At 41.5% G+C, this 16,033-nt stretch overlaps 1 long non-coding RNA gene across 4 annotated transcripts in view; it reads right to left on the bottom strand.

Annotated features, from left to right (window-relative positions):
- The window catches only part of LOC144657553 (uncharacterized), a 76,965-nt gene that overhangs the window by 49,177 nt on the left and 11,755 nt on the right, over window positions 1-16,033 (bottom strand). Inside the window, exon 1 of one of the 4 annotated variants that reach the window (XR_013571562.1) lies at window positions 892-1,099. The exons of 2 other annotated variants lie outside the window; for them this stretch is intronic. This is a non-coding gene — a long non-coding RNA (uncharacterized LOC144657553). Of the gene's footprint in view, window positions 1-507; window positions 577-891; window positions 1,100-16,033 lie in introns of those variants that run through there. One more of the 4 variants, XR_013571563.1, reaches the window with a different exon arrangement.

Here is a 16,033-nt window from a genome sequence, read left to right as displayed (position 1 = left end):
TGGCTCATTCACCATTAAAACATGACAAACTTGTCAACGCGGGATTGGTGATAGATATCAAGAGAGCTTTTGGTGATATCTAACACACGTAAAAAATTATCGTAATTTTACACACGTCGAGATACCGTTTTTCTCGATGGTCAAAATCCCAATAAACAGCCGCACTTTCTATAATAAATAATGCTATTAACTGTAGCCAGGAGCTATTTCTGGGATTTATACGGCGAGGATTTCCTTTCAAACCAGTTTTAAAAATAAGCCCAAGTAAAAAAAAAAATACCCATTGGCGATAGAGTAAAGAATGAAGCCCTTGGAAATACAGTACTCAAGATATGAGGTACTAGAATTCCTGCCGAGTGAAATTAAACTTCGATTCTGAAGTTAGAACCTTAACAGTAAGATTTCGTTCCATGCAGTACTCAATAATATGAGCGAAATTCAGTGATATCAAACTCCTAGATAACGACTGTCTTTAATATACTGGCAAATTCCGGCTTAGCAACTTACAATAGATATGTTGACAAACGAGATTCCAGAAATGATCCCTTCCCGACATACCGTTTATATCCATACTTTTCTAGGTCTGGAAAATTAATCAACAACTCAGACCGCCCATCAAGATTGAACTCACGAAAGTACTTAAAATATTCCCAGCCAAACTAAATAGCGTTACGATAAACATACTGCTGTCGTTAAAACCAAGATGGCCGAAATACATAAGGAAAGTTCATTGTTCTACACTGTACTAAGCTTTCACTGAGAAACGAAATGCCAAACATGATTAATCAATAAACTACAAAGAATAGATACGGTGAACAAATCTCTTGGAAGTCGGGAAGTAATTTCGTGCAAAGGAAACCTCCATGCATTGGAAAGCTTAACGCAACTTACCGATTCTAGCATTCTCCTTCGCACTACAATTTCAGCACTGCAATGGCTGACTTTGTTCAACCATAACGACAGAAGATTACTCTTTAAAATGCATCTCTTCAGAAACATCCTTGACATAGCCTCATTCCTTTCTTGGAAATAAATGCTCCAGACAATAACAGCAGTTTTTAGCAAGAGTTTTTGTGTGTGATTTTCACCGACGTTGGTTTTAAAATTTTGCTGCTTCGCTCGGTTGTCACTGATTCACCTTGGCTAAAAAGGCGGGAAAGCGAAAGCGCGCGGCGCCACTTGCCGGAAGTGGCGTGTTGTAACCACCGGAAGTTGTAGGTGAATGTCACGTATAAGAAGCAAAGTCGGGGGTGGAAGCGGAATCATTTGACCTTCGAGATTCATGATTCCTACCATTTTTTTCCCAATGATTCATGATTCAATTACAATTTTTTTTCGATATTCATGATTCATTCGTTACTGTTTTATTCGGAAAACTGAGAGAAAACACAAAGAAAATTGCACATGATACACTTTGTTTAAATATTTCTATTTTTATTTTTCCATTTTACAAAATATCCTGTAATCGCCGAAATTAAAATCCCAAGGGAAGAGAAACCGAAGAAGGCCGACTCGTATACGGTGTTCTTGAAGTGATCGTTTTCATTTTTCACACGTGTACGATTAAAAATGATCGAAAACGCCACTTTGTGGTTAATTATTGAAAAGGAAAACGATTCCCAAAATCTCCATTTCCGATCACTTAGATTCGAACTTGGGTGTGGACGAAAGACCAACTTAAACCGTAAAAATGGTCCGTGTTCGATCATTCTTTCCGTTCACATTGTTCTAAAAGCAACACACAACGTCAACTAGTACAGTGGAACCCCGATATAACGATCCCCGATATAACGATATTCCCGATATAACGATGAATATTCTTTGTCCCGGCAAAAGTTACAGTAAAATGTATGGGACAGAACCCCGATATAACGATCTTCGATATAACGATATTCCCGATATAACGATGGGAATTTAGCGGACCGAACGTAAAAAAATTCCCGATATAACGATATTATCAGTACAATTTAAGCAAAACATCAAATTTAACGTAATAACATTACAGTTATTGAGTGATCTCTACCGTTTATGCAAACAGCTTTGTACGATGATGACGAAAATGATGCTGTGTTCTAAGCGTCTTTATCAGAACTTTTTTCTTTTTATCCCCCTTTAATATGCAGTAAAAAATGTTTGGTTTACCCCGATATAACGATATTTTTGGTTATTTTACGGCCATATCGTTATATCGGGAGTTTCGATATAACGATTCCTCGATATAACGATATTATTTTACTGCTCCCTTGGCATATCGTTATATCGGGGTTCCACTGTACAGCGTTTTTGAAAATGTCAGTGTGTTATCAGTCACTTTCGATTTTATACGTCCCATGGCCATATCCTATGGACTGGAAACCGAATCGAATAAGTAATATTCGTTTAGAAAGGAAAAAGATTGAAATGGGCTGTGTTCGAAAGGAGCCTTGTACACTTTGTATGTTCCTTTTATGCTCTGTTATGTCTGTGGATTCGATTGAACTAGTTTCGAAACTAGTTGGCATTGGAATTTAAACGAAGTTCAAATTAAACAGGTCATTGACACTCGCAGAAGCTTGCAAAATGATAAAAAGCGTCATAGCATAAACGTTCACAGTTGCCTAAATGTTTGGAGGTTAAAGCATGGATTCAAAACATACCGCATGGCTGTTACTTATCTCTGATAAATATGCATCCACGTTTCAAGGTTCCATCAATGTCACTAATACAGCCTGAGTCGCGTAGCAGATCGTCCCGTCCGTGTGCTGTAACACGTGCGTTGGGGGAGATCTTCGCTGTTCTCATCATCAGAGGAACTCTCGTTTTTGCTTTCTACGTCAGTATCACATCCTCCTTGCAACGTTCGCTCAATTCTGTCTACTTCCGTTTGAGGAAGATTGTAAAGTTTTGCACCAGACGCATCCGTGGTGATGTCAGCGATCACTCGATCAACAATGGCATAAGGCGAATTTTTGTTGTCCCTGTAAGCCTCTTTGAACACGAGGGAGTCTTCAGAGTTGCTGTTGTCTAGCCAAAGAAGGTCAACCGTGTCTTCTGCAAAGTCCAATTCCATTCCTGTCCGTCTCTTAACGAGTAAGTCTTTCAACAGCACTGCCAGGAAAAAGCTAAATTGTACTCTGCGTCGAGCATGTTTTACCCGGGGGGGGGGGGGGATGTTTTACAGCAAGCACCTCCTGCGCGTGGAACAATACTTCGTATTGAAGGTGAGTTTGTTGATTACGAGGCCCGTTGTTTTCCTCAGGATTGAGTTTACCAAGCAAGGAGGCGGTTGTAACTGTGGAGCCTGGCTCTCGTTGCTGGGTGCAAAACGATATTTGGTACGGTAAATGGCCAGTATCCTCTTTGCTTTTGTCCTGTACGGTGTGCTGTCTCACACTTTTTCCAAAGGTGGTAGCAAACTCGCGGAGCTGTTGCTTGTCTTCCAAGGACAACTTCTCTATTGCCGTCTCAAGGTGCAGATCCTGGGAAATTGGTGGGGGGCAAGCATCTATCACTTTGTTGGGGTAGTAGCTTTTAGGGCCTGTGTAATAGTGAAATTGGCCACGATACATTTTCTTTTGTAGCTCTCTGACACAAGATGCGCGTCGAATCCCGTATTCTAGCTGCGTTGGCATCGGGTCATCCTTCCTCATAAGGGAAAAGAAGTTTTCCACCATCAGCGTGACCGTGGCTTTCAGACGGATCTGTGAAAGAAGATCGGTAGCACCTAACTCTGTCAGTATGTTCTCCAGGCGAACCAGGCTCTCGTGCATCAACATAAATGACCTTCGCGTGCAGTAAGGAATCATTTGGTCGAGCCCTTGCGTAGAAACACGGCCAGTCCTTTGTCTAGTTTGCTAAGCAAGTATGAACCGCCCAAGAAATGAAATGATGCTAATAAAAAAGATAAAATATGACTGGTTGACACATTATATATTGTAACCGTCTAGTTCGATATTGTACAGTCAACGTACCTTTTGCTGCTTTGAACAAAACCATCCTCGTCGGAAGAGCTATCTGTTCGCCTCCTCTTGTGGCTAAACAGGACCCAGATAGAATAAAAAAAACACACAAATTAGGGTCAGAACAAACGTTCGACGTATCGTCACGAACTTCAAGACAACAAAACACCAGACACAAAATCTGTAGCCACACGCACTATCATCGACACTATCAAAACACGAGTATTATAAAAATCAGTAAGTTTTACCTTTCGCGCCTGCTTTTGTGCTTGTGTTTCTCTTTCTTCTCCTTCTTCTCTTTCTTCTCCTTCTTGTGTTTCCCCATGATCAAAGGTCTCGAAAAGGTCAATATTTGAATGCAGAACAGGCCTTCGAAAATTAGCGGTCTGTGATCGCGTGAGGTCCCCGCGCACTTTAGTATCGTACAACGTGAAGTGCAGTCAGTCGCGCAATGCATCCAATGCAGTATCGTATAACGTGTTGTGACACGCTCTCCTATTTTAGCGCTGTCATGAAAACTAATAGCATATACTGAATTTGATCCTAGGTAAGGATCCACGTTAGTCGAAAAGATCTGGGAACGAGATTAGGTCCAGAAAATGCAAATATGCGCAAGTTAAATAAAATATCGGTGTATTGTGAGCATTCTGCATCGATTCTGTAATAACGAGTCTAGAATATCACTGGAATACCCATCTTGTTATTCATTATTCATGATTCTTTTAACTATCTCTCGTAATTCATGATTCCTAAGTTTTAAACTCGAAAATTCATGATTCCTTCTAATTTTCCCGCCATGATTCATGATTCATGATGCCGCTTCCACCCCCGAAAGCAAAGAGAAACAAACACTGCAATGGCTGACTTTGTTCAACCATAACGACAGAAGATTACTCTTTAAAATGCATCTCTTCAGAAACATCCTTGACATAGCCTCATTCCTTTCTTGGAAATAAATGCTCCAGACAATAACAGCAGTTTTTAGCAAGAGTTTTTGTGTGTGATTTTCACCGACGTTGGTTTTAAAATTTTGCTGCTTCGCTCGGTTGTCACTGATTCACCTTGGCTAAAAAGGCGGGAAAGCGAAAGCGCGCGGCGCCACTTGCCGGAAGTGGCGTGTTGTAACCACCGGAAGTTGTAGGTGAATGTCACGTATAAGAAGCAAAGTCGAAAGCAAAGAGAAACAGTTCTACACACATATAAAATAGGAGTTTTGGCACAAATTGTGACAACTCGCTCGGCTCGCCCAGGCTCGCCTCGCTCCTTGTCACAATTTGTGTCCAAAACTCCTATTTTATATGTGTGTGCGGAACGCAAGACGCCTTTCTTACCCCTCTTGCGCCACGAGTTGCAAAAAAGGCGTTGGCGGCACCTCTAACGGCCCGCAGCAACAGAGAGCGCCACCTGTGTGCTAGATTTATTTTCCAATTAAACAAAAGATTTTCTTTGGTATATACAACAGATGGCTGCCGCAAGATATTCGTCAGAAGTTTTGCAAGCTATGATGGAGGAAAACCTCCGTGAATTTCAAAGAAACCCCCAAAGAAATTTAACTTTTTTACTGGCCAACACCGATTTTAACGATTGGCTCCGAGTATGGAAAATGCGAGTACCCGAAACCGACACAAACAACAAAGATCTTTACATTTTTGCAAGAAAAAACAAAAAAAAGTTTTATGATCTTTTGGTAAGTGAAATTGAAGACTTGAAAGACATAAAAACAAGCTTTGGACTTGAAGTAAAATTTTCGATACAAAGAAACGGAGTCACGCAACACATGGAGCACTATTTTAGAGAAAGAGAACCACACGTTTTTACAAAAAACACAAAAGACCAAATAAAAAAAGAGTTTGACAAATTTATTGAAAGAGCAAAGGGAGAAATTGAGGCTTGGTCAGAGAGAGGCTCGGGGTGGGCCATTGAAAGAATAACAAAGGCGTACATCAATGTTGCGCGTTATCAGCCATTGAGAGGTGGTACTTATTTGCCTTTGCCCCCCAAATTGGCAAACAAAAAAGCAATTATTAACGTGCAAAACAGGGATAACGAATGTTTGAAATGGGCTTTGAGAGCTGCATTATTTCCGCCAAGAGATGGGAAAAATCCGCAAAGAACAAGCAGATACCCAGTTGACGACGGAATAAACTACAATGGAATCGATTTTCCAACGCCACTAAAGCAGATTGACAGGCTTGAGGCGCAAAACAGAGGCCTTGCAATAAATGTGTTTGGATGGGAAGACGACTGTGTGATACCCCTCAGAAGAAGCGAAAAAGAAAATGGAATTTCCCGTATAAACCTTATGTTGATTGAGTCAGGATTAATACAGCACTACTGTTTTATAAAAAGAGATAAACGCATTGCTTTACGATCAGACAAAATCACACAACAAAAAGCACTTTTGCATGATGTGCTTGACAAATTTTACAAGAGCAGACTTGCTTGAAAAGCACGAAAAAATATTGCAATGGGGTTAAAGGCAGGCCAACAAAAATCGAAATGCCGGAAGAGGGAAAAAACATCCTTTCTTTTAAAAACTACCAAAAACAAATGAAAGCGCCTTTTGTGATTTACGCCGACTTTGAGGCATTGTTAAGAAAGATGCACCGATGTGAACGCGAAACGCCCAAGGACCGCCAGAGAGAGAAAAGAATTTGGAGAAGAACTGGAAGACTTGAAGCCGAAAAGCTACACAGAAAAAACAGAACAGCACGAGGCATGCGGATTTGCTTACACAGTTGTAAGGAGTGATGGCAAAAACGAAAAACAAATGGTTTACAGAGGAGAAAATGCCGTTGAAGTATTTTTGAACTGTCTTTTAAGTGAAGAAAAGAAAAATAAGATTTGAATTGTCATTGCCAAAACCTCTTGTGATGACGCCAGAAGACTGGGAAAACTTTAAAAAAGCCGAAAACTGCCACATTTGCGAAAAAACGCTGGTGAAACAAAACTTTTTGGACTCTTTGCCGGTATGGATTGAAAATAAAGAGGGGCTTAATTACTTTGGACAGCTACACAATAAATGTTATTACAGAAGGAAAGAAGTGGAGAAAAGCCTGGATACCGAGAACCACTATAAGCTAAAAAAGCTTGAAAAAGAAACACACAAATCAGCCGCGAAAAACCAAAAAAATTGCTTAGCGTGTCAAAAGCCGCTTATCCAGCCGAACTACAAGGATGTGGTAAAGGACCATTGCCACATAACAGGCAAGTTTCGAGGAGCCGCGCACAAGGTGTGTAACTTAATAATGCAAATAAAACCAAAAAAAGTCCAAATACCAGTTGTATTTCACAACCTAAGGGGTTATGATGCGCACCATTTAATGCAGGCAATGTCAAAGATTTCAAAAGAGGCACAGAAAGAGGTAAAGTGTGTCGCAAACAACATGGAAAAATACATCACATTTTCACTAGGGGGTTTAAGGTTTATTGACAGCTTGAACTTTCTTACCTGGGAAGCTTGAAAAACTTGTAGAAGCGACCCCAAAGGAGTCATTAAATATAACAAAAAGGATCTTTTGGAATCTGAAGAAAGCGAAGAATGTAAAAATTTGAACTTCTTTGCAAAAAGGGAATCTATCCTTACGAATACATGGGCTCATGGGAAAGATTTAGAGAAACAAGTTTGCCAGAAAAAGAAAAGTTTTACAGCAAACTTAACGACGAGCACATTACAGATGAAGAGTATGAACACGCGCAAAAAGTGTGGAAAACCTTTGGCTGCAAGACCTTGGGAGACTACCACGATTTGTATGTTAAAACAGACGTGACCCTGTTAGCCGACGTTTTTGAAAACTTTCAAAAAATCTGTCTTGAGAAGTACGAGTTGGACCCCGCGAATTATTACACGTCGCCAGGCCTTTCTTGGGACGCACTTTTGAAAAAGACAGGCGTGGAGCTTGAGTTACTTACAGACTACGAAATGCACCTCTTTGTCGAAAGGGGAATAAGAGGCGGGATTTCGATGGTAAGCAAGAGATATGCAAAGGCGAATAACCCATATGTTGAGGGATTTGACCCGAGTCAACCAAAAAAATACATAATGTATCTTGATGCAAATAACCTTTACGGGTGGGCAATGAGCAAGCCGCTTCCAAAAAGTGGTTTTAGATGGAAAAAGGTTATGCCAACAGAAAAAGAAATAACGACAAAAAAAGAGTATGCAAAAGCTGGATGGATTTTAGAGGTAGACTTGGAATATCCGAAAGAGCTGCATGACGCCCAAAACAGCTATCCATTAGCGCCAGAGAAAAAAGAAAATAAACAAAGAAATGTATTCACCTTACCAAAAGAAAATAATAAAAAATCTTGGGTTAGACCCCCCAAACACTGAAAAGCTTGTTTTAACTCTTGAAGACAAAACTAATTACGTCGTGCATTACCGTAACTTGCAGTTTTATCTAAAACAGGGAATGAAACTTAAAAAAGTGCACAGGGTTTTAGAGTTTGAACAGGAATGCGTGGATGGAGCCCTACATCCGGATGAACACAGAATTTCGAAAAGAAGCAAAAAACGACTTTGAAAAGAACTTTTACAAGCTAATGAACAACTCGGTTTTTGGAAAAACAATGGAAAACTTGAGAAACCGTGTAGACATAAGAATAGCGCGAAGCGACGAAACAAAGAAAATAAGAAAATTAGTTGCAAACCCATTGTATTCAAGGCATGTAATGTTTTCAAACGATCTGGTTGGAATAGACATGCGCAAAAGCAAGCTTATTCTTAATAAGCCGGTCTACACTGGGATGACTATCCTTGACAAAAGCAAGATACTAATGTATGATTTTTTTTACAACCATCTGAAAAAGGTATACGGTCCACGTTGCGAGCTCTTGTATACGGACACAGACAGCCTTTTGCTCGAGATCGAAACAGAGGACATCTACGAAGACATGGAATGGAACAAAACACTGACAATTATGATACAAGCGACTACCCAAAAGAGCATCCACTCCATTCATACGAAAAAAAAAAAGTCTTGGGAAAAATGAAAGACGAATGCGCAGGAACCCCCATATCAGAGTGTGTTTGTTTGAGGCCCAAAATGTACTCGATAATGACGGAAGGTGAAAGCAAAAATGAAATTGAAAAAAATAAAGAAAGACTTCCCTGAGGCGAAAATAAAAGAGTGCACCTGCGAAGGAAAAAAAAATGCAGGCAATAATAGCAAACGACGAAGAATTGGTCAAAAAAATAAAAAAGAAACATCCGAAAGCAAGCGTGTCAAAATGCTGTAACACGATAAAAGTGGACGAAAAAAAAAATCAAAAAAGCAAAGGGTGTAAAAAAGAGCGTTGTAAAGAAGAAAATTGAACATGAAGATTATTTAGAAACGCTTTTTGAAACAAAGCAGTCATGGCATGGAATGAACATGCTTAGAAGCGAGGGTCATGAGATTTATCGGAATGGATCTCAACAAAATCTCGCTGTCGCCTTTTGACTCAAAGCGATGGATAGCGGATGATGGGATACATACAAATGCTTACGGGTATAAGTTTTGCGAAACAACACATAAAAGAACGTTTATAGCTTTTCTGAGCCCAAGGGGCTCAAGCACTAAGTGCTTGGTGGTAACTGTGTATTTGGAGGAATAACAAGCAATTCTTCACGCACGAAGCCGCGCTTTGGACCATCGTGCAAGTAATAAAGAACTGGCTGATTAGGTTTAGTAACAGACCTTTCAATGCTGTAGACTTTTAATGACCAAATCGGATCTGTAGCCCTTTTTACGCCGCCTTCCAGCTCGCCAGGTTGGTAGAGAAAGCGCACATTAACTAGAGAGGGGAGTTTTTTTTCTTTCTTGCCAACAGATCTTGTATATTTTGAGGACGGTTTTGACGAAACAGCCTTTTCTTTGATTGCAGCAGCAGGTTTCTTACCAGTAAGACTGGTTACTTCGTTGTTCAGAGCGGCAACAACTTCGGGTAGCCTTTTTACCCACGCTGTCGACCGCTGGCCAGATGGCAGGGTCAACTCGACACCGTACTGATAACCAAACAGGCGCCCTGCCAGTGTTTGATTAAAACGTTCAACAATAGCTTGATCTCTGTGAATGTTAACACGCCCGCGTCTAATATAGGTTTTGTGATTTTCCATTTCTTTAGTAACAGATCCCATGAATTCGCGACCAGGGTCAACTTGCAGCATCTGTGGCCATTTTAGTGCACTTCGCCTGTAAATTGTCTGAAAACCTTTTGCAACCTCAGTTGAATCTTTGGAGGTCAAAGGCTCGGCCTCTTTGAATCGGCTGGCAACGTCAACAACAGTCAGAGCGTATTTGTAAACTTTTCGCCCTCGGGGCAGTTTGTCGTGTGGCAGAAAAAGAAGGTCCGCCTGGTGGACCGCGTTAGGAGAAGAAACATCGAATTTTGGGCGAGGAACGTATCGTGGTGCCGGAAGGTAGATCTGCCAAAGGGCCTGCTTAACTAGCCACTTTTTTGCGGCATCTTCGGAAACCTTGGCAGCCTCGGCTAATTTTTTTATCGCAGCAATTCCCTTCCAGTAGCCCTGGGGGCTATAGTAGACTTTCGAGATTTTCTTCGAAAAGTTTTGCTCCGCAAAAATCTTTGCATCCATGCGTATACAAGAAAAAAAAAGAAACGTTTAAAGAAACCGAAAGGCAGCGTACCCAAGAGCAAGAGCGCCTGCGCCAACAAACATCAGTTCACCTTGTTTCTGCTGCTCGCTTGGCTGATAAAAATCAGAGAACTTGGGTTCTTTCGGAGGAATCATTTGTTTGTCAGGATGTGCCTGGTTGTAGAGTTTGAAAGCGTAGTCAGTGTTTGTGAAGTTCTGTTTGGCCTGCTCTTTTATTTCCGCGTTGGTTTGTATCCAGTCGAGGAGCTTGGTGCGGTCTCGAGAGTATTTAGCGTAAGCTGCCTGGTAAGCCTCTAGAGCTTTGTCGTGCCTTTCTTTTTCTTTCAAAGCGGCGTCATCTCCACCACCCAAAGCTCGAGCAAGGTAATTGCCGCCAATGAAAGCAGCAGCGTTCAAGATAGCTCCGCCAGCCATAATCGCGATGCTTGCCATTGTGTGTCTTTGTTCTTATATTATGCGAATTTTTTTTTAATTGGTGGGGAGGATTTTCTGGTCCTCGAGATACTGTTTAAGTGCAACGCTGCCAGCCATGACGGCTGTGAACTTTACATAGTTCATAAAACTGCCGCTTGGGTCGGATGTGAAGTTTTCTTTCACAACTTTTTTGGCAGCCCAGCCGATTCCGGCGGCTAGGCCAGTAAGAGTGGCGGCATCCATGAGTGTTTTCACGAGCTTGTTGTCCGACATGGCGTTTTGATATAAAATAAAAATAAATCTTTAAATTAAAAATAATTTTAATTGGTTAAGTCATACATTAGAAATCGCTTGCTTTTAATTTGGATTCCTGAATTAAAGCAGCATTTTTTTTGTCATTTATAAAGCATCACTGAACTTCTATCTTGAAGCCTTAAATTTTCATCTTGCAAACTTCTAACTTCTTCAACTTCTCTTTTCTTTCTTCTTTATTTTCTATTTTTTCACACGCGGTTGCAATTTCTTTAAAAACCTCATAAGCCCTTTTAAAACGTAAAATATCATGTTCAAGTTCATAGCGATTTCGCAATATTTTTTCAATGCTTTTTCAATCTCAATTTTGTCGGGCTGTGTCTGGCATTGTGTCGGTCATTGTTTTGGACATTGTCGGTATAATAAATGAAAAATAAATGTTCAAAAGAAATTTTTTAATCCATCGGACGGATTCCTCTTTGTTTGCGAGGTCTAATGGCATTTTGGATTGTCGAAGGGTGCCCAAGGGGCGCCGGCGCTTCGCGTCCTGTTGGTTGTGTGTCCCAAGCCTCCCTCTGGGACCCTTGTGAGTCATCAGTTATAAGAGTTGGCGGAGCTTTAAATGTTGGACTTCTTTTTTCGTTTATAAAGGCTTTTATGTCTTCGCGTTTCACATAAGTTGTAACGATTGCAACGCCGATACCAAGCAAAGATATCCATTGATTTGTGGTGAGACCGCTTGATTGCGGCTGAGCCTCGGGCGGAGCTGGTTCCGTTACGGGCCGGTGGGCTCGAAGTTACATTTCGCTTTGCAGCCGCAGATTTCTTTTCCTTTTCTTTTGCAATTATTGCAGCAGCCTCGATAGAAGCTTTTTTCTGTGCTTCACGAGCCTGTTTTGTTTTTTCTGCAGCAAGCTTGCCAGCAGCAACTCTCTTTGGATTTTTGGCAGGCTTTGTTGCAGGAGTTGTTGAAGTGACAGGAGAAGAGGTAGAAACAGGAGTTTCCAATTCACGTTGTTCGAGCTCGGCCATTATATTTATGAAAAAATAATATTTAAATAGAAAATTGCTCAGCAAGATTTTTTGCTAAGCAATTTCTAAGCATTGCTCATTAATTATTCAGTATTTTCTTAGCTTTGTTTAGGAAGTCTTAGTGAGTATTACTCAGTAAAGGTGCCTTCGGAGCTTTTTTCCGTGGTGCCCTGCCGCTCAGAGGCGATTTCATCAACATCTGACTTTTTTTTGATGAACTTGCTGAGTCGTAATCAATATATTTTGCTGTTATCAAAGCAGCAGAAGCAGGAGCAAGAAGCTTGCCGTAATTGAAAGACAAACTGCCGACAAGATTGGAAAGCTCGCTGTTTATAATGTAGTCATTTTTAAGCTCTTTTTGTAAAGCTTCAATATTTTTCATGGGCACAAACAGACTTCTGCTTTAGTTAAAAGAGTTAGCGCGCTGTCAATAAGATTTTCCGTTGTCTTGGTGCCAACGTATGCCTCATATCTCTTGAAGTACTTTTCAACTTCTTTATCTGTAAAGCGCTTCACCTGCTCGTGTGTCAGCTGCACACCGATTGCTTCTTTGGACTTGCCTGTTGAAACAAGGATTGCAAGCTGTTCACGCAAAGCAGGAATGTCAGGGCCTTGAATGAGTGCCATAGCGCTTTCTGTACTTTCTGGTTCAGCTCCTAGCAGTTCCATTACGGAAGCTAATTCTTGTTCACTTGCAGCGCCCTTGACGCTCTCGGGAGGAGAAGTTGCGAAAGGGTCAGCCATTTATTACTATAAAAAATATGTTCAATAAAAAAAAATTGTTCCGTAAGGGTGGCGATGAGAAATGACAAGATGCGAAAACTTATTTTTTTTTAGCTTTAAAATGATTTCTTTGTAATCCTCATTGGCAAGTTCGCCAGCGTAATCCTCAAAGATTGCCTTCGTGGTCTTGGCAGAGGGGGTGTAAAAGAAAACGATTGCCGCCACATTTTCGCGGAATGAGGCTGTTATGCTTGTCATTTTTTGAGTTAACACCCATATGCTCAAGCCTGCGTGGCGAGCAGAGAAAGCAAGATTCACCAATTCACCCGTTCTTCCCTTTTACATCTTTCGATGCAGCACAGTCGTCGAGGATGATAAGCGTGTTCGTACCCTCAAAAAAGAAATCTTGAAAGCCTTAACCAAGATTCCACCTCGTGCTGCTCGCAAATGAAAACAAAAAATCGAATATCTTCCTCAGCAAAGCGATAATAAGTCTTGTTGTGCTCGAAAGTCGGGCATATGAGCACGATGTAGTCAAACTTGCCTCGGAAAGGGCCACAAAGCTGATTGACCACGTATCTTGTTTTTCCTGAGTTCGTTGGTCCCACAATGAGGGAGTTGAAGGGTATATTGGCAGGATCCATCTTCGTTCGTTTATATTATAAAAGCACAGATTCTAACTGCCTGCCAATTATATTCATTTGGGCGTCGCTGATTACGTAAATGTGGCAGTTCAAATTACCTGAGCCGCTTGCTTTCCTCTCTAGCTCAAGCTGGACACCGTCCTTTGTGTTCACAAGGCGCGTGCCGCTTCCGTGCATCGAGTGGTCAGCCATGGAACGCAGATCAATAAGAAGGCCAAACTTGTCTTCTGTGTAAAACTTTTGCAGAGTCATGTGCTGCGTTTTATTTTTTTCTTTCATGTAGAATTTTTTAACTTCTCCCCAAATGTCCATTCCTTCGATGCCGTTGTTGTACAGCATGTTTGGCGAGCCGTTGACAGTGATGCTTACTTTTGTAAGGTCCGGGTTAATGTACTTTTCCGAGCTCCTTGCACCTTTGTTATATTGCTCAATAAATAGGAGCAAGATACCTTTCATGGACCTCCTCTGCGGGTTGACCCTTAGATTCAGACGTGTGTCGGAGCCTTTTGCAAAAGTCGTCACTTTATCACGCTGGATGTGGTCGTAAGCGAACTCTTTGCCGCCCGAATAAGCGCTGAACGCTTCATCTGCAATTTCCTTGCTTCTTATCATCTCGTACTCCAGCTGGATGTTTGTCAACTTGTATTTTAGTTTTGTTGTATCTGAGCCTCTGACCACATGTTCGGCTGCCGCGAGCTTCAGTTCGAACACAAGATCGTTGTATAGTGCCTGAGGATAAAATGCCCCATGGTCAGTTAAAATCTGGTGATCCAGTCGGATTCGGTATTTATTACCATATAGCTCATTCAGCTTTTTTTCTGCGTCCACACCTGAAGTTTTCTTATCGCCAGCATTTGAGCGAATTTTGTTGAGGTCCTCGCTCTGAATGCCCTCTGGCACCCTGTCGTCGCGCTCCTCCTGCGAAAGGAAAAAGTCCTCAAATATTTTGTAGATGTCATAGCCCACCGTGTCCTGCACGACGGTGCCTTCGTACTTTACAACAAACTTGTCGACCAGAGCTCGGCTGACGTTGTCAACCAGAAAGTTGTTGGCATGGCCTCCGCTCAAGTCGATGTTGAAGCGCAGCGCCAGCGAGCCAGGCACAATGACCTCGTTTTCGTTCAGCTTGGGCACTGAAACATACAACGTTTCCTCTGGATTGGCTTCTGTGCGGTCAAAAGTGATTCGTTTTACCGCGCGCTCGGCTTTCAGTGCGCCGAGTATTTTCTCTGTGCGTCCCGGTCGAAGGTTTTCTTGAACAGCAGCCATCTCTCGATTGGTTTTATTGTTAAATTGAAAAGTTTAATTTGAAAATATATATATATAAATTACGTAATGGCGGAAGGTGGTGGTGAGTTTGGATACGAGGACCCTGATTTGGACCAAGATCTTGACCACAACAGTGATAACGATGATGAAGAGGAACAAGAGGTCGACACAACCAGACCATTTCAGCCCGGGGAGTGCATCCACACCCTACCATGGGGGTGAACAACATGAAATGCAAACAATGCAGCACGAACAGAGCGGGCTGCCAGACACATCCTACGAAGAAACACCTTTGTTGGGAAGCTTTATTCATCAAGATGACAAACCGGCAATGATTGACAGAGCTAAAGATTTTATCAAAAGAAAATTCCCCAAAGTGAACTTCGCAAAAATAGACCCAATAGGTTTTAGCAAAAAGAGTGGCAATGAAACAACAATTGTATCCTTTGGATCAAAAGGTGGCGAGACAGAAATTTTCAAAAAAGACGGAACTGGCCTTCTCAAAAAATTCACAGACAAGTTTAAAGCCCCCCTTGGGCCAGAAGCGGAATCTCTGATTGCTCAAGACAATGAAGAAATAAGAGAAAGGAGACAAAGATTAAGAGAAGCTGAAAGTCAACTACAACAGGCAGAAACAATTGCCATGCAGAAAGAAAAAGCCACCCAAGAAGTAGAAGATCTCAGAATAAGAATCGAGCGAGCTCAAGCCAAGATTGATCAACTTGGGTCAAATGTTGAAAATGAATCAGAATTGCGCAGACTGCAGCAAAGGATAAAAAATCTATAAAACGGATTTTGAAAACGCAAAAAAAGAAGTTGCTGCTCTTGAAAAACAAGCAAAGCAAAAGGCAAAAGAACAAACACGAGTCGACCAACTAAGGGCAAGCCTCGCTGCCAAAGAGAGCGAAAGAAACACTTTGCAAGAAAGGCTCAACGACACAAGAGCGTTGGATGATCTTAAAGAGAAAGAAGATGAGCTCAAGCGCCAAAACGAGGAAGACAAAAAAATTATAGAGGATGAGAATGCCTCCCCCACTAACAAACAAGCTGCGGAAGAAAGAGTTGCAGAAAGAACCGAGGAGCTCGGGCGTTTGCAAACGCAGATTGCCGAAAGAGAAAGGGCGCTTCCACTTCGTGAGAGGATCAAAGAGATCTTCAAAAAA

The sequence above is a fragment of the Oculina patagonica genome, chromosome 6 (assembly GCF_052425735.1).
Source record: "Oculina patagonica isolate OP01 chromosome 6, crgOcupat, whole genome shotgun sequence".
Classification (NCBI taxonomy): Eukaryota; Metazoa; Cnidaria; class Anthozoa; order Scleractinia; family Oculinidae; genus Oculina; species Oculina patagonica.
This window is presented reverse-complemented; position numbering and strand designations above follow the sequence as displayed.